The following is a 21,556-nucleotide window of genomic DNA, read 5'->3' as shown; positions in this document are numbered from 1 at the left end:
AGTGGTTAGATGATGTCATTGGTCCTCTGAGACAGGCCTGTTTGAGGGTGGGGGGTTCATTATAACCAAATATTTTATTAAAGGTGGATATTTTTTAAGGTGGTCTGGCTTTAAAGTAATCAAGCATGCATCACATGTTGGATTAACTAAAACTTTGATTTGGTATACTTTTCTAGCCTAATTTCACCTTGTTGTTATCCTGGTATTATAGATGCAGGGTTTTGTACCAAAAAGCTTTAAGTGAAGTAAACCCTTTTTCTGTTTCCCAAGAAGATCACAGAAATAATATATTAACTATAGGAACAACTCAAAGAATTGCAATTTTTTGGTGTCTTGTGGCTAGATTAACGATCTGGAGACTTAGCTCTCTCTCTGTTTTCCTTTTACCTGAGTTTAGATGAAGAGGTGCTTGAAACTGGATAATTAATAGCTTATGAGAATGTGGCACAACTTGATCTCTGTTTTTTTAAGCCAACATTCTTTGCATTGTAATGCCACAAAATGTCATCTTTCTGAGAACCAGTTTAGGAATGAACTGGAGTTTAGTGAGCCGTTGTCAAATGTACTTGTAAAAGAAAAATAAATCCCCTTGTCGGTTAAGTTCTAGTATCCGTCTGTTTTAATTCTATTTTTCAGCCTTTCAGGAACATTGCTGATGCTGTGTCAGATCCTGTATGTGGCTTCTGAATTTGATTACACAACCTTAGTGTAACCTATGCATCTGTTAGATGAATGGGAAAGATCAGCGGGTTTATGCTTGCAGAAACTCTAGCGCTGTCCTGGACTTTGGCTGCTCTTTTCTTTTTAGCTTTTTTTTTTTTTTAATTTAAATTCAAGACACAATAACTTCAAGGAAAGTGAGAATTATTGTACAGTACGATCCAACTTACAAGACAATGTAGGCTAAACTTTAGGAAGCACACGACAAAGTATCGCCAAGCCTTAACAGCAACCAAAAAACAATATTTTTCTCAATGAATTGCACAGGCTGCCAATTCAACCAAGCAGCTGTTCAGTATAGTAAACAGCCTACTGCAACCCCCACAACAGAACCAGCCTGTCCAGTCAAAACTGAACTGCAGTGATTTTGCTGCATACTTTGCCAACAAAATTAAAAGTCTCCACCAGGATTTACAGGTAATCCCTCCCAGCCTTCAATCAGTTAACCAGGAGTGCACAAACTCACCCCTCCTGACAGAGATATATAGAACACTTTTAACCCAATAACAAGAGGAGAGTCTTGACAAAATCCTAAGAGATCTTCGACCAACTACCTGCGCCCTCGACCCCTGCCCATCAAAGATAGAGATCCACCTACTGAATTGTTAACATGATTTGTTTTATTTGTCAATACTGTGCTAAAACTGGGTTGGTTTCCACGAGATATTGGTAATATTACTTTAACTCCTATTGTGTTGTGACTTGATGGGGATTTAACTTCAACCTCTAACTTTAGACCTATATCAAATATTCCATTTCTTGCAAAGCTGATAGAATTTGTGGTGGGTTCTCAGTTATCAAATTATATAGATCAGCACAATCTTTTACACAGTTCCCAACATGGTTTTTCTGATCATTTCATAGTACGGAGACATTGTTGCTGTCTTTAACATCTGAGGTACGATGTGTTTTATGTAGTGGTGGTAATCTGGTTTTATTACAATTTGACATCTCTGCTGCCTTTGATATTGTAAACCACGATATATTACTGACTGTGTTATCACAATATGGTTTTAGTGGCTCAGTGTTTAACAGGTTTACATTTTTTTCTGGAAAACAGGCAGTATCTAGTTGTAAAAGACGGTTGTTATTCACTACCTTGAGAATCTCCTTGTGGTGTTCTTCAAGGTTCTCCTATTTCTCCACTCTTGTATAATTTATATATGAGTCCCTTTGACCAACTTGTATTAACACCTGGTGAGATCATGCTGTCCTGTGCAGATCTATTGATTGTCTCATTTAAAATCAATGATTGTATAAAAAGGATAAAAGATTGGTCCCTTAGGGTTAAACTAAAACTTAATAGTGATAAGACCAAGATACTATGGTTCTCAATGGATTTGGCTAAGATTCCCCAAATAATTGTGGGTGATGAATGTAGAAAAACCTCAAGAGTTTTGGTAATGATTTTGGACTCATCTATGATGATGGAACCACAGATTAATAGCTTGATTAGCAAAGCTTATTTTAAGTTAAAGCAATTACGTTTGCTAAGACCTTATTTTTTAGAAGATTATTTTAAGATTATTGTATAGTTAACAATTTTATCATTATTTGAGTATTGAAATTCTTTATATTTGAGTCTTTCTTCTCAACAACTTTCTATATTTTTCTATATTTTCTATAATTCAAATAATTCAGAATTCAGCCACTAGATTAATATTTCGAAAACATGGCTAGACCATATTAATCCTTTATTGGAAACACTGCATTGGTTGCCCGTGAAACCTAAGGTTATTTTTAAGGTATTTTGTTTAGTGTTTAAGTTTTTGGATGGTTGTGTTCTGAAAATGGATCCCAATTGGTGAATGTGTCGAAATCTAAAATGAGTCTCTATCTTCTACTTGCTTTTCTGTCAATCAAGAGTATACATTTTAAGGCCACTTTTGTTCATTCTTTTTTTCAGCTATTCATCACTGAAATAATCTTCTGTGTGAATTACATTTAATGAGGAATTATTTTCTGAAATGCTACCCGTTCCACGCGCAGGGCCCAAGAGACAGGCAGAGCTCCAGAGTCTTAATGCGTGGCTGAGACGATGGTGCAGGGAGGAGAGTTTTAGATTTGTTAGGTCTGGGCAACATTCTGGGGAAGGGGGAGCCTATTCCGAAAGGATGGGCTCCACCTTAACCAGGGTGGGACCAGGCTGCTGGCATCAGCATTTAAAAAGGAGATAGAGCAGCTTTTAAACGGGGGGGGGGGGGGGGGGGGGGGAGGCCAACAGTCGCTCAAAAGCACATGGTTCGGGATAAGGTATCTTTCGAAGATATCACCAAAACAGGGAAGATAGAGTGTCCTGATAGTGAGGTTGCAAAAGAGACCATAGTAGATCAGGAGGCTCATTTTCAAAGCACTTAGCCTCCCAAAGTTCCATAGAAACCTATGGAACTTAGCCTCCCAAAGTGCTTTGAAAATATGCCTCCAGGTGTCCTTAAATGAAAATAAAAAAAAAAACAGACAAAAGATTGCAAATTAATACTGTCAAGTACTGGGCATGATGTAAATAGGAACAACAAACAGTTGAAAGTGTCTAAATGCGAATGCCAGGAGCCTAAGAAATAAGATGGGAGAGTTAGAATATATTGCACTAAATGAAAAATTAGATATAATGGGCATCTCTGAGACCTGGTGGAAGGAGGATAACCAGTGGGACACTGTCATACCGGGGTACAAATTATATCGTAGTGATAGGGTGGATCGAATTGGTGGAGGGGTAGCATTGTATATTAATGAGAGCCTTGAATAAACAGATTGAAAATTTTGCAGGAAACAAAACACTTCTTGGACTCACTGTGGATTGAAATTCCATGTCTAAAGGGGAAAAGGATAGTGATAGGAGTGTACTACCGTCCGCCTGGCCAGAATGAACAGACGGATGCAGAAACGTTAAAGGAAATTAGGGACACAAACAAACTGGGCAACACAATAATAATGGGTGATTTCAATTACCCCGATATTGACTGGGTAAGTGTAACCTCAGGGCATGCTAGGGAGGTAAAATTCCTTGATGAAATCAAGGACAGCTTTATGGAGCAGCTGGTACAGGAGCCGACAAGACAAGGAAAAATTCTAGACCTAGTACTTAGTGGAGCGCATGATCTGGTGCAGGAGGTAATAGTGCTGGGGCCGCTTGATAACAGTGATCATAATATGATCGGATTTGATATTAGCTTTGAAGTAAGTATACATAGGAAATCAAATACGTTAGTGTTTAACTTTCAAAAAGGAGACTATGATAAAATGAGAAGAGCAGTGGAAAAAAAACTTAGAGGATTGGCTGCAAGGGTCAAAAATTTACACCATGCATGGATGCTGTTCAAAAATACCATCCTGGAAGCCCAGGCCAAATATATTCTGCGTATTAAAAAAGGAGGACGGAAGACCAAATGACAGCCGGCATGGTTAAAAAGGGATGTGAAGGAAGCTATTAGAGCTAAAAGAAAATCCTTCAGAAAATGGAAGAAGGAACCGACTGAATATAATAAGAAAGAGCATAAGGAATGTCAAGTCAAATGCAAAGTGCTGATAAGGAAGGCTAAGAGGGACTTCGAAAAAAAGATTGCGTTGGAATCCAAAACACATAGTAAAATTTTTTTAGGTATATTAAAAGCAGGAAGCCGGCAAAAGAATCGGTTGGACCGCTAGATGACTGAGGAATAAAAGGGACGATCAGAGAAGACAAAGCCGTAGTGGAGAGATTAAATGAATTTTTTGCTTCGGTCTTCACTGAGGAAGATTTGGGTGGGATACCAGTGCCAGAAATGGTATTTCAAGCTGACGAGTCGGAGAAACTTAATGAATTCTCTGTAAACATGGAGGATACAATGGGCCAGTTCTACAAACTGAAGAGTAGCAAATCTCCTGGATCGGATGGTATTCATCCCAGAGTACCGACAGAACTGAAAAATGAACTTGGGGAGTTATTGTTAGTAATATGTAATTTATCCTTAAAATCAAGCATGGTACCGGAAGATTGGAGGGTGGCCAATGTAACCCCAGTTTTTAAAAAAGGTTCCAGATGAGAGCCAGGAAATTATAGACCGGTGAGTCTGATGTCGGTGCTGGGCAAAATGGTAGAGACTATTATCTCGCCTTATGGTGCTAGCGGCGGAGGGGAACGGAACACTCGCAGATCATGAGTGGAGAAGGCCATCCGTTAATATTTCCCACCTCAAAGTAAATAAGCAGCATAGATCTATTCTGTCAACCTTTTCCCACATGAGCACGCAGTCTTGGAATACACTACCGCGCAACCTAAGAATGATTAACGAACAAGCTTCCTTCCGTAAACTACTGAAGACTCACCTGTTTGAACAAACTTACGGAAAGAGCCAAAACACATAGAGTCCACACTCACTGTTCATCAATGCAACATACATCCACTTCTGATCCCTCATCCCGTAATTCAGTCAATCATACATTTATTCACGGAACTATGTACACAATATGTCTTTGTGTCTAACACTGCCCTTTTAGCTTCCCATTGTCTTCTTCCAATGTTTCTATGTTGATGTCCCAATGTTATATTCCTAATGATATTCGAATGTCTCGCACAACTCTGTACAATGTAATCCATAACCAAGTTGTAACAAATGTATTTCTATTATTCATATCTTATTGTAAGCCACACTGAGCCCGCAAAAAGGTGGGAAAATGTGGGATACAAATGCAATAAATAAATAAATTAATTAATTAATTAATCCCGACAGTCTCTCTTCACCGCCCCCCCATCCTACGGGCCAGTCCTATTTGGCTCTAGTTCTCTAATAGTAGTGCCACAAGCTCTTCAAGGCCTTAATGATTCTGCCCCAAAACGACTGTCTTTTATTTTTAAAAGGAAAAATGCTCTGTACAATAAATCTGAGCGGAGTAAACCATTAGGGCCTGATGGCATTCGCTTCTTGGTTCTTAAGGAACGTAAATATAAAAAGGCAGACTTATTGGTAGTCGGTGTAACCTGTTCTTAGTCTCTGTCCTTAAAGACTGGAGGGTGGGTGCAATAGTCCAAATTACTTTAAAAAGTGTGCTCCTTGTTGGTACCTGAAAACTACAAACAATTGAGTCTAATGTAAATCCAGTGTTAAATGTCAGATGCTTTATTAAGCAGGAAAACAGATTATGAACATAGTAGTCATACAGATACGGCTTAAAGGGGAAATGTTTCATTAACTTGTAAGGGTAGTTTGAAAATGATAAATTGATTGGATCCTCAGAAGCTTAGCGGAGATTGGGTGGCAGAGCCGGTGGTGGGAGGCGGGGCTAGTGCTGGGCAGACTTCTACGGTCTGTGACCTGAAAATGGCAGATACAAATCAAGGTTAGGTATACACAAAAAGTAGCACATATGAGTTTATCTTGTTGGGCAGACTGGATGGACCGTGCAGGTCTTTCTCTGCCGTCATCTACTATGTTACTGTCAGGCTTATGTTCGAAAGTGATCGCCGGGCATCTTCCGACATAAATCGGGAGATGGCCGGCGATCTCTCAAAAGCGGCGAAATCGGTATAATCGAAAGCTGCTTTTTGACACCATTGCCTCATTCCCATCGCCAAGCCGGCGAAAGTTCAAGGGGGCATGTCGGCGGCATAGCGAAGGCGGGCATGGGCGTGGCTACCAGATGGCTGGCTTTCACGGATAATGGAAAAAAAAGCGGCGTTAATCAGTATTTCGCCAGGTTTACTTGGTCCTTTTATTTTCATGACCAAGCCTCAAAAAGGTGCCTCAACTGACCAGATGACCAACGGAGGGAATGGGGGATGACCTCCCCGTACTCCCCCAGTGGTCACCAACCCCCTCCCACACTAAAAAATAAAAACCTTTTTTGCCAGCCTGTAGGCCAGCCTCAAATATCATACCCAGCTCCCTGACAGCAGTATGCAGGTCCCTGGAACAGTTTTTGTTGGTTGCAGTGGACTTCAGGCAGGCAGACCCAGGCCCATCCCCCCCCTACCTGTTACACTTGTGGTGGTAAGTGTTGAGCCCTCCAACCCCCCCCCAAAACCCACTGTACCCACATGAAGGTGCCCCCCTCCATCCATAAGGACTATGGTAGTGGTGTAGAGTTCTGGGGAGTGGGTTTTGGGGGGGATTTGGGGTGCTCAGCACCCAAGGTAAGGGAGCTATGCACCTAGGAGGTATTTGTATATTTTTTTTAATTTTTAGAAGTGCCCCCTAGGGTGCCCGGTTGGTGTCCTGGCATGTCAGGGGGACCAGTGCACTACAAATGCTGGCTCTTCCCACAACCAAATGCCTTGGATTTCGCCGGGTTTGAGATCGCCGGTATTTTTTCCATTATTGCTGAAAAACAAAACCGGCCATCTCAAACCCGGCGAACACTGGCATTTGGCCGGGCCAAACCGTATTATTGAAAGAAAAGATGGCCAGCCATCTTTTCGATAATATAGTTATGGCCAGCGGTTGTGCCGCCGCAAAAATAGATCGCCGGCACCGTTCGATTATTCCCCTCTATGTAAAATTACAGAGCATATTCAAAAGCATGGATTAATGAGACAAAGTCAACATGGGTTTAGTGAAGGGAAATCTTGCCTCACCAATCTACTACATTTCTTTGAAGGGGTGAACAAACATGTGGATAAAGGTAAGCCAGTTGATATTGTGTATCTGGATTTTCAGAAGGAGTTTGACAAAGTACCTCATGAAAGACTCCAGAGGAAATTGGAGAGTCATGGGATAGGAGGTAGTGTTCTATTGTGGATTAAAAAACTGGTTAAAAGATAGAAAACAGAGAGTAGGGTTAAATGGTCAGTATTCTCAATGGACAAGAGTAGTTAGTGGGGTTCCCCAGGGATCTGTGCTGGGATCACTGCTTTTTAACATATTTATAAATGACCTAGAGATGGGAGTAACTAGTGAAGTAATTACTAGGCCACATTGAGCCTGCAAATAGGTGGGAAAATGTGGGATACAAATGTAATAAATAACATATAAATTAAATTTGCTGATGACACAAAGTTATTCAAAGTCGTTAAATCGCGGGAGGATTGTGAAAAACTACAAGAGGACCTTACGAAACTGGGAGACTGGGCGACTGGGCATCTAAATGGCAGATGATGTTTAATGTGAGCAACTGCAAAGTGATGCATGTGGGAAAGAGGAACCCGAATTATAGCTACATCATGTAAGGTTCCACGTTAGGAGTCACAGACCAAGAAAGGGATCTAGGTGTCGTCGTCAATGATACGTTGAAACTTTCTGCTCAGTGTTCTGCCGTGGCTAAGAAAACATATAGAGTGTTAGGTATTATTAGGAAAGGAATGGAAACCAAAAATGAGGATGTTATAATGCCTCTGTATCGCTCCATGGTGCGACCGCACCTCGAATAGTGTGTTCAATTCTGTTCGCCGTATCTCAAAAAAGATGTAGTGGAATTAGAAAAGGTGCAGAGAAGGGTGACAAAAATGATAAAGGGGATGGGACGACTTCTCTATGAGGAAAGGCTAAAGCAGCTAGGGCTCTTCAGTTTGGAGAAAAGTCAGCTGAGGGGAGATATGATAGAGGTCTTTAAAATAATGAGTGGAGTTGAACGGGTAGATGTGAAGCGTTTGTTTACGCTTTCCAAAAATATTAGGACTAGAGGGCATGTGATGAAGCTACAATGTAGTAAATTTTAAATGAATCAAAGAAATTTTTTCTTCACTCAACATGTAATCAAACTCTGGAATTCGTTGTCAGAGAATGTGGTAAAGGCGGTTAGCTTAGCGGAGTTTTAAAAAGATTTGGACGGCTTCCTAAAGAAAAAGTCCATAGACTATTATTAAATAGACTAGGGGAAAATCCACTATTTCTGGGATAAGCAGTATAGAATGTTTTGTACTTTTGGGGGATCTTGCCAGGTATTTGTGACCTGGATTGGCCACTGTTGGAAACAAGATGCTGGCCTTGATGGACCTTTGGTCTTTCCCAGTATGGCAATACTTATGTACTTATTTTATGTTTCACAAAGCTTTGAAAACATACTTGTTTGCCCAGCTTGGAGGTTTTTAAATTTTTAATGCATTTAATGAATTATGTTTCTTTTTGTATTTGTGTATTTCCTGATGTTTTGTTGGGTCCTAATAAATCATTTTGGTTTTTAACATCTGTGGCCTCAGTCTGGTCCTTCTGGATATCTTCCGCTTTCTTTGTTGTTTTGTAATCAGCTTCTTATTTCAGTTGTAACTCACTTTAAATCTAAATTTAGAGAGCTGACGAGAGATAAATCTCTGATAGCATGGCATAACATAACATATTGGCAGCAGTAACTGTTACTCTGTGCTAACATGCCATGTGTTCTGCCCATTCCCTGCTCAGTTCCCACTCCACAATGCATTAAGCAGTTTTTTCAATGCTGTGCTGTTTTCAACCTATGGTAACTGTAAGCACATACCCACACTAATGGTTACCAAGTGTTAAAACATGCATTAACTACTTAACACACTCTAGTAAACATCCTCCTTAGTTAAATTGGGACCTCTGAATAGATTGTATGTTATCTGTACTGAAGTTTACAGTAATTTTTTCATTTCTTACTGTGGCCCTCATTCAATAACTTGTGAAAACATATCCAGTAGCTAACTTTTGCAAGGAACATTTTCTGTGTTGCTGTAACTTTGAGCTTCATATGTTCTGGCTGTGGCAATACATGAAATCTTTAAAAGGAAGGCCCATTATGTGCAGTGATGGTACAATTGAAAAGGTCGTAATGGTCCGCTTGGGAGGTTCCTTGAGGTCCACTTCTCCTCCTCTTTTCCCGACCTCTGAGCTAGCAGCCCACGCAGCTTGCCCACCACAGCTATGATATGGGACATAGACTATTATTAAATGGGTTCTCCCAGATGCCTTCTTCAGGGATTGGAATGCCTTCCCAAGGGAGGTGGTAGAGAAGACAAAAACAGTGACGGAATTCAAAAAGGTGTGGGATGAACACAGAGGAACTAGCTGGAAAGGACTTCAATGGCAACTTCAGTAGCTGGACCCGAGGACACTGCTGGGCAGACTTTTATGGTTTGGGTTCCGCAAATGACAAGATGGATTTGGATAGGTTAGAGCGGTCTTTGAGAGCAACTCCAGTATAGAGCTGGGTGAACTTCTATGGTCTATGTCCCAGAAAGTCCAAAGAAAGACTTGTGATAAAGTATATATAATATCACATTCATTGTTGATTTAATCATGAATTGATAATGAGTGTGACTGTTGGGCAGACTGGATGTGGTAAAGGCAGTTAGCTTAGCGGAGTTTTTAAAAGGTTTGGACGGCTTCCTAAAGGAAAAGTCCATAGACCATTATTAAATGGACTTGGGGAAAATCCACTATTTCTGGGATAAGCAGTATAAAATGTTTTGTACTTTTTTGGGATCTTGCCAGGTATTTGTGACCTGGATTGGCCACTGTTGGAAACAGGATGCCGGGCTTGATGGATCTCTGGTCTTTCCCAGTATGGCAATACTTATGTACTTATGGATGGACAGTTTGGTCTTCATCTGCCATCACTTACTATGTTACTGTAAGTTTCCCAGGAGATGGAGATGCTGCAGTATTTATGGGCTGGGTTTCAAGCTTCTAATTACTAAAGTTCAAGAATCCTAGAGAGGTGGAACTTCAGTTTTTGGATCTTACTGGGGCGTTAAAATCTTATTTAAGAGCAACAACAATTCTTCAGAAAATGTAAAAACATCAGAAGCATAGCGAAGTTGAGGGCACAGGGGGAGCGGACTGCCGACAGCGCAGGCACGTATTTTAAATTCAACAGATCGCATGAAAAATAGGCACTGTCGGAGTTACGTTTGGGGAAGTGGCTGCTCCCCTGGTGACCCATCTAGCTACACCTCTGAAACACATATTTGTCTCATGTGGTCCTGATAAGAAGGGCTTACCATTTCTCAGACATTCATGTTAAGCTTAGTTACATTTTTTTCTCATGTAGTCGTACAAGAAAATCAATTGAATTTTTATCTGATTACCTTCAGGAGCCTTTGATGTCTCTGCTTTTTGTAGAGAGGACTTATGTCTCTGTGAAAGAGAAATGTGAGAAGCAGTTCAGCTCGGGAAGGTTGACATAGCTGGTGCAGATTTTGAGAGGCAAGTTTTTCAAGCTCCTGTGATTCTAACTTTGAGGCATTGCTGTGCAATGTGTTTCAGGCCATACTGCTGGCGAGAAGAATGAATCTAGAATTTTTTCACTATCTTGTCCTGTTCTTTTAACTCCTGTAACAGTCAGGGCTGACTCTTCCAGAAATATTTTGGTTATCTTATGCTGTTGGCTTATACAGAGCCTACTGATCTGCATGTTACACCGGCTAATATATGTAGTAAGCAAAGCAACCTTACTGAGAAGTGCATTTCAGATTATAAATAGCTGGTGTTAGAAATTTAGATAGGGTTACCATATGTCCTCTTTTAAGCGGACATGTCCTCTTTTTGGACTTCTTCAGATATGTCCTCCAGGATTTTTAATTTTTAGGGAAATGTCCTCTTTTTCTTTTATGTGCCTATGACCAAAACGCCTACCCACATAATGAGTGAAACCATTTATGACCTATTAGTCAATGGGGGTGCTAAACAGACAGAAAGGCATTGCTGATCCCCTCTCTGTTCCCTTGCTGGTTGAAACTGTCAAAGGAATTTTGTTTGTGCATTACAACTTTAAGCATATGTCATGCAAAGACTTTCACACGTATCTGAGAAGCCATCCAAAGTTGTTGAGGGATATGCACTCCTCTGATAAGTACGCTTGGGCACAGACTTGGTCAAAATCAAATCCCAAAGTTCTTGAAAAGTAGATTGTCTACTGCTGTAATGTAAGTAAGTCACTTTTTGATGTGTGTTCATTTGCCATCGTTTAAAAAAAAATTGTGGAATCAAAGTCAGTGCATCATAAACACCCTCATTCTATAACAAGATGCTTAAATGTAAGTGCCACAATCACGTAAAAATGTATAGAAAAAACTAACGTGAGTGAATGTAATTGGCACATATGTTAGCTGAGCTCATAGTGCTGTTCTATAAGCGCACAATTTGCTTAGCATGTAAATGCAAGAGGGGCGTATTCATGGACAAGGCATAGGCGGGGCTCGCACTTCGGCACATCACTTAGAGAATACTGTAAGTTCTGCTCTCAAGTGACACATGTAGGCATGTGCATTTACATAGTAAGATAGTAGATGACGGTAGAGAAAGACCTGCACGGTCCATCCAGTCTGCCCAACAAGATAAACTCATATGTGCTACTTTTTGTGTATACCTGACCTTGATTTGTATCTGCCATTTTCAGGGCATAGACCGTAGAAGTCTGCCCAGCACTAGCCCCGCCTCCCAACCGCTGGCTCTGCCACCCAATCTCCGCTAAGATTCTGAGGATCCATTCCTTCTGAACAGGATTCATTTATGTTTATCCCACACATTTTTGAATTCTGTTACCATTTTCATCTCCACCACCTCCCGCGGGAGGGCATTCCAAGTATCGACCACTCTCTCCGTGAAAAAATACCTGACATTTTTCTTGAGTCTGCCCCCCCTTCAACTCATTTCATATCCTCAAGTTCTACCACCTTCCCATCTAGGGAAAAGGTTCCTTTGTGGATTAATACCTTTCAAATATTTTAACATCTGTATCATATCACCCCTGTTTCTCCTCCAGGGTATACATGTTCAGGTCAGCAAGTCTCTCTTCATACGTCTTGTAACGCAAATCCCATACCATTCTTGTAGCTTTTCTTTGCACTGCTTCAATTCTTTTTACATCCTTAGCAAGATACGGCCTCCAAAACTGAACACAATACTTCAGATGGGGCCTCACCAACGACTTATACAGAGGCATTAAAACCTCTTTTCTGCTGGTCACACCTCTCTCTATACAGCCTAGCAACCTTCTACTATGGCCACCGCCTTGTCACACTGTTTTGTCGCCTTCAGATCCTCAGATACTATCACCCCAAGATCCCTCTCCCCGCTCGTACATATCAGACTCTTTCACCGCCTAACACATATGTCTCCCGTGGATTTCTACTCCCTAAGTGCGTCACTTTGCATTGAATTTTAATTGCCAAACCTTAGACCATTCTTCTAGCGTCTGCAGATCCTTTTTCATATTTTCCACTCCCTCCCGGGTGTCTACTCTTACAAATCTTAGTATCATCCACAAAAAAGCATACTTTACCTTCTAACCCTTCAGCAATGTCACTCACAAATATATTGAACAGAATCGGCCCAGCACCGATCCCTTAGGCACTCCACTACTCACCTTTCCCTCATCCGAGCGAATTCCATTAACCACCACCCTCTGGCGTCTGTCCGTCAACCAGTTCCTAATCCAGTTCACCATGTCGGGTCCTATCTTCAGTCTGTCAAGTTTATTCAAGAGCCTCCTGTGGGGAACCATGTCAAAAGCTTTGCTGAAATCTAAGGAGATTATGTCTATAGCACGTCCATGATTCAATTCTCCGGTCACCCTGTCAAAGAATTCAATGAGGTTCGTTTGGCACGATTTACCTTTAGTAAAACCATGTTGTCTCGGATCTTGCAACTTATTGGCTTCCAGGAAATTCACTATCCTTTGCTTCACCATCGCTTCCATTACTTTTCCAATAACCGAAGTGAGGCTTACCGGCCTGTAGTTTCCAGTTTCTTCCCTATCACCACTTTTGTGAAGAGGGACCAAATCCGCTGTTCTCCAATCCCACGGAACCTCTCCCGTCTCCAAGGATTTATTAAAACAAGACGACCCGCTAGAACCTCTCTGAGCTCCCTCAATATCCTGGGGTGGATCCCGTCTGGTCCCACGGCTTTGTCCACCTTTAGATTTTCAAGTTGTTCATACACTCTTCCATGAACGGTGCTATATCCACTCCATTCTCATGGAGGGGATATAGCATTTATACCTGATCTTGACATTTCAGATTATGAACAGTTTGAGGAATGCTCGCTCTGGTGGAAAAGACTGCTATAGCAGGAGGAAGGGCAGAAAATGCTGCAATAGAATTCTTATGTCCTGCTTTTTTGGGACATATGTACTATATTTGGATACATGTGCGCTGAGAATGGCATGGAGGGGCATAATTAAAGGGACACCCAAGTTTTGCTGAGGATGTCCTCACAAAATGTCCCAGTGGAGGGGTGGGGAAACCTGTATTATCGAAACAAGATGGACGTCCATCTTTCATTTCGATAATACGGTCGGGGACACCCAAATCTTGTCATTTAGGTTGTCCTTAGAGATGGTCATCCCTAGACTTGGTCGTTTCTGATTTTCGGCAATAATGGACACCAAGGACACCCATCTCAGAAACGACTAAATGCAAGCCCCTTGGTCGTGGGAAGAGCCAGCATTCGTAGTGCACTGGTCCCCCGGACACCAACCAGGAACCCTAGAGGGCACTGCAGTGGACTTCACAAAATTCCCCCAGGTATATAGCTCCCTTACCTTGTGTGCTGAGCCCCCCAAAACCCACTACCCACAACTGTACACCACTACCATAGCCCTTACGGGTGAAGGGGGCACCTAGATGTGAGTACATTGGGTTTGTCATGGGTTTTGGAGGGCTCACATTTACCACCACAAGTGTAACAGGTGGGAGGGTGGGCCTGGGTGCGCCTGCCTGAACTGCACTACACCCATTAAAACTGCTCCAGGGACCTGCATACTGCTGTCATAGAGCTGAGTATGACATCTGAGGCTGGCACAAAATATTTTTAAAGATGTTTTTTTGAGGGTGGGAGGTGGTTAGTGACCACTGGGGGGGGAGTAAGGGGAGGTGATCCCCGATTCTCTCCGGTGGTCATCTGGTCAGTTCAGGCACCTTTTTGTGCCTTGGTCGTAAGAAAAACAGGACTAGGTAAAGTCGTCCAAGTGCTCATCAGGGACGTCCTTTTTTTTCCATTATGGGTCCAGGACACCCATGTGTTAGGCACGCCCAAGTCCCGCCTTCGCTATGCCTCCAACATGCCCCCGTGAACTTTGGTCATCCCCGCGACAGAAAGCAGTTGGGGACGCCCAAAATAGGCTTTCGATTATGCCGATTTGGGCGACCCTGTGACAAGGACGCCCATCTTCCGATTTGTGTCGAAAGATGGGCATCCTTCTCTTTTGAAAATGAGCCTGAAGGACAAATCAAATTCGGGTATACATATAAAGTATCGCATACCATGTAAAAATGAGTTTATCTTGTTGGGCAGACTGGATGTACTGTACAGGTCTTTATCTGCCAGCATTTACTATGTTACTATGTACCTGTTTGAAGCTGCTGGTAGAGAATGACCCAAGGATGGGGACCCGCAGTAACCGCGGGAATGGGGGCAGGGACAGATCCCATGGGGATGGGGACAGATCCCAGGAGGATGGAGCAGGGATGGGGACAGAGCCTGGGACAAACTTTATCCCTGTGTCATTTTCTACTTTGAAGCCTGTTAATGAACTGGACTGTTATTTATGTTTGAGTGCAGTAGACTGTGATATTTAAATTTTTTGGAAAAACAAGCAAACATTTTGGCCACAACTAGCAAAATTTGCATGGGGGATTCTGTCTTCTGAGAAGACATCTTTTATTGCAGGAGAGCTAGACTGAATCCTGAGATTGTTAATGACTTCTTATTCATCCACAGATTAAAAAATCATAACAGTGCTTCATAGGTCATATTTATCCCCTCTAGGGCATACAGAATAGGTTGTATTTTGTACCCCTGGACATTTTAACAGGGTGGGTTAGGATTCCTTGGGGTAGTAAAAGTCAGCTATTGTTGGGGTTGGAAGGGTAGAGGATAGATACTTGGTGGGGGGGGGGGGGGGAGAGGGTTATTATAGCTGTTTGTTATTATTATTGTTTTCTATTTGTAATTTATACACAACAGTTGCATAGCATATTGTTCCTTTTTATACTTTAATTAAAAGAATATAAAATCATAAATGTTTGAGGCTTCTGCAGATGAGGACAGGGCGGACGGGGATGGAGACAGGGCCTACGGGGATGGATACAGGACCCGTGGGGATGGGGTGGGGATGGAGACAGAACCTATGGGGACAGGGTGGCGACGGGACAGGTACGGGGGACAAACTTTGTCCCCGTGCATTCTCTAGCTGCTGGTTTGAGTTCTGCTCCCTAGGAAATAATGCCTACACATCCTGACTGCTGAAGTAGTTAGTACAACAGGAATTGCTAGCAAGAAGGGCTCCAGGGGGCTATGTATTTGGGGTGGGGAATGTTGAGTATCAGAGCCAGAACAGGGTTTTGTGTGTTTTTTTGTAGACATCATGGATAGCATGGGTCCACTTAGTGCTCTTGTTCTATTGACAGCAGTAAATGTGGGTTTTGGGAATCAAAGTCCATGCATTCATTAATAATACTCTTCTACTGAAAGTACACTTGCATTGTAAGCAGAGTAATGTCATGGGCTATCACACTTTTCCTAGGTGTTTCTTACAGCCGTGCTATTTATGGCAGACATTTGCAGAGCTCAGCTATAGCTAATTTGAACTGTGACTAAATCGCTGCAGTTGTGGATCCCCGCACCTTGTTGGAACACAGAACTACTGTGTTAGTTGCAGCAGATCATAACATTTTAGCATTTGCTCTGTGTCATTTCAATAATATCTCATCTAGAAAGACTTTTTGATGTGTAATTAGATCAGGTGATATTTTATCCATGGAAAGTGAATGGCGAATTGAATGTTTAGACACAAGTAATCAGTTCTCTAGAGAGTATGGGAAGAAGAAGATGAAACGGTTTAGAATGGTTCAGTTAATTCCATTTTGTATGCCTGTAGCATAGTACCGAGGCCTTTTTTAAATCCACATACTTGGAGCAAACGTTTTGCTTTACTTTGACAACAGTGGTTCACTTTGTAACATTGCATGGTGTACAAAAAGACTTCCTGAGATTCAAATTGTGTACATTCTCTTTTTAAGCAGTTATTTTATCAGAACTAAAGACCGTACCTAGTGAAGATAACTGCTTCATTTTAAAATGATATAATCTGCACCGAGTAATGCATGAGCAAAGCAAGGAGATATGCTTTTATAGTGACATCATTCAGTTGTATATCTGACACTGTCCAGCTTTTATCACCCAGCCCCAGCCCATTCTGAATAAGATCATACACACTCCATAAATCACTGACCAAGTTTATCTCCATAGTGGTTCAGTTCTTCAGTAATTTATTTTTCAGTTCAGATAACAGTTCTAGCCTTGCTAGTGTACTAATTTGCCTAATGGAAAGGGTAACCTGCTATATGTTGGTTACTGAAAGACACTGGGAAAGATTTAGTTCATTGTGTAAGACTTTATTTTTTGTTGTTTTTGAGCTAGCTTTTATAAATTATAAAGTCAGAAGAAACCCTGATTAGAGACCCCAAAGGGAAATTTCTTCTGTTGAGATTATGGTTACAGGTTCAGGAACTTTACTTAATGGTAGTCTATGGTCCTACTCCATTTGAATACAATTTCTATCCAACTCTACTGAATCATTTGCACCCATATATGGAGAAGAATCTGTTTATGGATTCCTCAATAGACAGCGCTTTGGGCCTCCTAACATGCCCAGGGAAGAATGTGCTGACCGTTTTTGCCCAGTCTCTGGACTTAGTTGTTGCATGGCATCTGCTTCATCCCCTTGATCACGATTATATGCATCGCTCTTGGGCTCATGCTTCCCTATCACGTTTAGATTACATTTATTTTCTAGTCATTTATTCTCTTATATCACAGAGGTGGTTATTGGGTCTGAGAAAGCCTCAGACCATTCTCCTGTCTGGATAGGTTTGGAGGCCCCTGCCCAGTATAACATCTCCCGGGGCTGGCGGTTCCCTTCATATTTACTACATAATGAGGACTTTAAGCCCTACTTAAACTAAAAATGGGGGGAATTTCAAAAATTTAATGCTCAACATGAGGATCAACAAGAACTTTATTGAAATACAGCCAGAGCTGTGCTCCGAGGCAATTTTATTGTGTACACTGCAGCACATCACAGAAAATCAGCGGTTACTATAAAACAACTAGAATTGCAGTTACACCAAGCTAAACAGACATACATTACCACTCTTACCCCTCAAACCAAAGAGGCTTACATCTCAGTACAAAAAACTCTCAACTCTGTCATTCATTAACACACTTATCGTAGCCTTATCTTTCAAAAATACAAATTTTTCCTATATGTCAACAAGGCTGGAAAACTATTGTCACGTATTGTAAAGACTTGTGTGTGTGTGTGGGGTGGGGGTGGGGGACAGAACCATACCATCCCTGAGAGATAAAAGAGGAAGCATAGAGAATACCCCTGACCATATATCCCAGCTTTTTCAGGATCACTTTCAAACATTATACTCCTCTCAACCCGACGCAGGTCCTGGTGTAATTTCCCAATTTCTGGATAGGGCAGACTTGCCTCGCTTACCTCCTGAGTCTACTCAGTCTCTTAACACCCTCTTATAGGCAAAAGAACTTCAACAGTCTATTAAAAAGCTCAAGTCCTACTTGGTTCCCGGGCCTGATGGCTTCTCAGGGGAATTCTATAAAATATTGCACCTTCATCTTGTTGATACTCTATCATATTATACTTCTGTAGTGGATTCCAGTTCTTTCCCTCTATATGATAAGTGGCCCTTCTTACCCAAGCCTGGTAAACCTTGAGATGAAGTAGACTCGTATAGGTCGATATCCCTTATTAACATGGATGTAAAATTATTGGCTAAAATATTGAACCAACTTTCCCCATTTTTGCCTACTTTGATTGGCCCAGCACAGGTGGGTTTTGTTCATTCCCGCCAATCTGTACTCCATGTGCATCATTTGCTCTTGGCTATGTCACATTGTGCTGTCTTACATATTCCTGCACTACTTGTTAGTTTGGATGAAGCCAAGGCTTTTGACCATGTCCACTGGCCACACCTTTTTCAAGTTCTATCTCATGTGGGTATTGGGTGGTATTTTCAGGCAGTTCGTACACTTTATACTGTGCCCCAAGCATAATTGCTTGTCAATGGTGGGAGCACTTCCTTATTTTCCATTGGTCGGGGTGTCCTCTTTCCCCTCTTCTTGTTAGCCCTGGAGCCTCTTCTTCGGGCTATTAATGCTACACCTCAAATCTCTGGAATTGATATCCGGGGCCAGCAGATTAAAGCGTTGATATATTCTGACGACTTAATGGTCTTTCTCACTTCTCCACAAGTAGCACTACCTGCTTTACTGAATTTGATCAATCACTTTGGGAGCTTCGCAGGGTTTTCGCTAAACTATGCAAAATCTCAAGACTTTCCTCTTCCACCAGAAGTGCAGCAGGAATGGCAGGAACCCTTTCCCCTTACTTGGGCAGATACTAAGGTGCAGTACGTAGGAATTTGGATTCCCGTGGATTTAAAGGAGCTTTATAAACTTAATGTCTATTCTTTATTTGATGAGACTAAATTGCGATTGCAACTTTGAAAAAACTTTCCTCTTTCTTTGTGGGGAAGAATTCTTTTCATTATGATCATGGCACCCTGCTGGTTATATACTTTCCAAATGCTTCCTCTTTTCCTGAAATGTTGTGAGGAACATCAGCTGGGAAGGTATTTACAGAATTATCTCTGACAGAATTATCGCTGACTGTCCTTCAAACTCTTAAAGCTCATGGTGGGATGGGTTTACTTAATTTGCAGTTTATGATGGTATCCAGCGGGATGCATCATGTTAATGATTGGTTTCGGGGCACTGAACATTTTTCTCTTACCTCCTTAGAAACCACATTACTCCCAAGGTTACATTTCAGTCAGATACTGCACTCCTCTACTAAACTTCCCCATGGTACATTTGGAGGTGGGTTTGTCGACGATTTCATTTTTCCTCCTATGTAACACCATATTTGTCCATAAGTGGTAATTGTTTTGTCCCTTGGTATAGGCCCTGGTGTTTTCTCACAGTGGGCTGAACAGGGATTGCAGTATCTCACTCAGGTGGTTACGGAGGAAGGGCTACTGAAACCATTTGATTTATTGCAACAGGAATTTCAATTACCAGCATCCCACTTTTTTGGCTATTTACAACTTAAACATTATATTGCCTCATTACCATGGACAGATCTTACAGAAGGTGTTCAGGAAACACTATCAGAGCATTTACACTTGGTTCCCAACAATCAGTGCCACTTACTTACCATCACTGCTATTTAAAGGATTCCACTCCCAACCTGGACTACATCTCTGGCTAGAAAGTGGTCTGGGGATCTCCAATATGAATTATCACCTGATCAACTTCACAGCTTTGTCTTAGGCATTCATAAGCGTACAGAGTCGATGGTGCTACAGGGAACTCTTATATAAATTTGCTCTGAGACTCCACTTTTCTCCTTCTAGGGCTTACAAGGCTTATCTGCTGGCATGGAACTCCTGCAAGAAATGCAGTCAAGTGTCCGCTTCTTTGGGTCACATGTTCTGGGCATGCCTACTGATCAGCAAGTTTTGGAGGACTATTTTGTCAGCTATTCAGCTTCTTTGGAATTGTACAATTACTTACACTTCCTTGACACTACTTGGACAATAGTACACAGACCAAACACCAGTGGGTTTCCCCCATTTTCTTTCTAAGGCAATAATGTATGGACTTAAAGCAATTTTTCACCTTTGGTTGAGCTCGGAGAGTCCAACTGTGCAATCTTGGCGACAACTGTTGTTGATAGCCCTGAGCTAGAGCAGAAGGGAGTTTCCAACTTTGACACTGGCCCTTTGACATTGCTTCAGAGAGACGGGAGCCTTTCTGGTTAACACTGCCCATTCCTTCGGAGTTGTGTGATAACCCTTTTTCCTGAGTGTGTATGGGATGGGGTTGTGGAGGGTTTAGTATGTTGGTTAACATTCTAATTCTTCTACCATTTGTAATTCACATGCTTCTGTAACTCATTGTTGTGGATTAATAAAAATGATGTAAATATAAATTATAAAGTGGTCAAACTCAAGGTTACATTCAGCTACAGATAATATTTTTCCTGACCCTAGAGGACAAGTCTAAGTTTGTACCTGAGCCAATGGAGGGTTAAGTGACTTGCCCAAGATCACAAGGTGCAACAGTGGGATTTGAATCCCGAGTTCCCTGCTCTCAGCCCACTGTGCTAACCACTTGGCTACTCCTCCACTCTTTCTAAATTCCAAGCATTTTGCTTGAGTGTTTAAATTTATCTGATACCTTCTGCAACTTGATAGTTTCCTAAATTTTCAGTTCTTCCCACCCTAGTCATATTTGAATTCAGCACAGTTAGGAGGGCTCAGTGTATTAGGCCACAGCTTCCCAATCTGTGGGGTTGTGTCTCCAAATGGGGTCGTGAAATCAGCACTCGGGGTTGTGACCTGGGCAGGCCCTCCACAGAAATGTCATTGCTCCATGCCTCTAAGGATTGTGCACTTTCCATTGCTGCAGTGATGATCACAGAACATTTGATAAGCGCTGCCATAGGCATTTTTGTGACTTGCCCTGCAAGTGTATTTATAGAAACATTCCAACTTCCAGCTGCATAGGGTCAGCAATATTTGAGTAGTCTGAAAAAGTAAGTTTGAAATAATTTTGATGAGTGATTATGAGGCTGGAGTGCATAAGGAATTTCCTATCAGAAGATTCTCATCTTTTAAATAATTAGACCACCATAAGAAAGTGTGTGTGTGTGTGTGGGGGGGGGGGGGGGGGGGGGGTGCTTTAAAAGAAGATGCCCACGCCCACAAAATTATGGTACCAAATGGTAATACTGTATGAAATAGTTATTTGGTCTTGGATATAGAGTGCATTTCAGCCCAGGCTTTTGGTCAGCTAGTTTGAAATGGTGCTATTGACTGAAATTTGCATTGATGATTAATTACCATGTATTGATCAATGTTTATAACTAA

At 41.7% G+C, this 21,556-nt stretch overlaps 1 protein-coding gene across 1 annotated transcript in view; it reads left to right on the top strand.

Moving 5' to 3' along the window:
- MICAL2 (microtubule associated monooxygenase, calponin and LIM domain containing 2) overlaps positions 1 to 21,556 on the top strand; it is a 357,507-nt gene that overhangs the window by 83,370 nt on the left and 252,581 nt on the right.

This window comes from Microcaecilia unicolor, chromosome 4 (assembly GCF_901765095.1).
Source record: "Microcaecilia unicolor chromosome 4, aMicUni1.1, whole genome shotgun sequence".
In the NCBI taxonomy this organism is placed as follows: Eukaryota; Metazoa; Chordata; class Amphibia; order Gymnophiona; family Siphonopidae; genus Microcaecilia; species Microcaecilia unicolor.
This window is presented reverse-complemented; position numbering and strand designations above follow the sequence as displayed.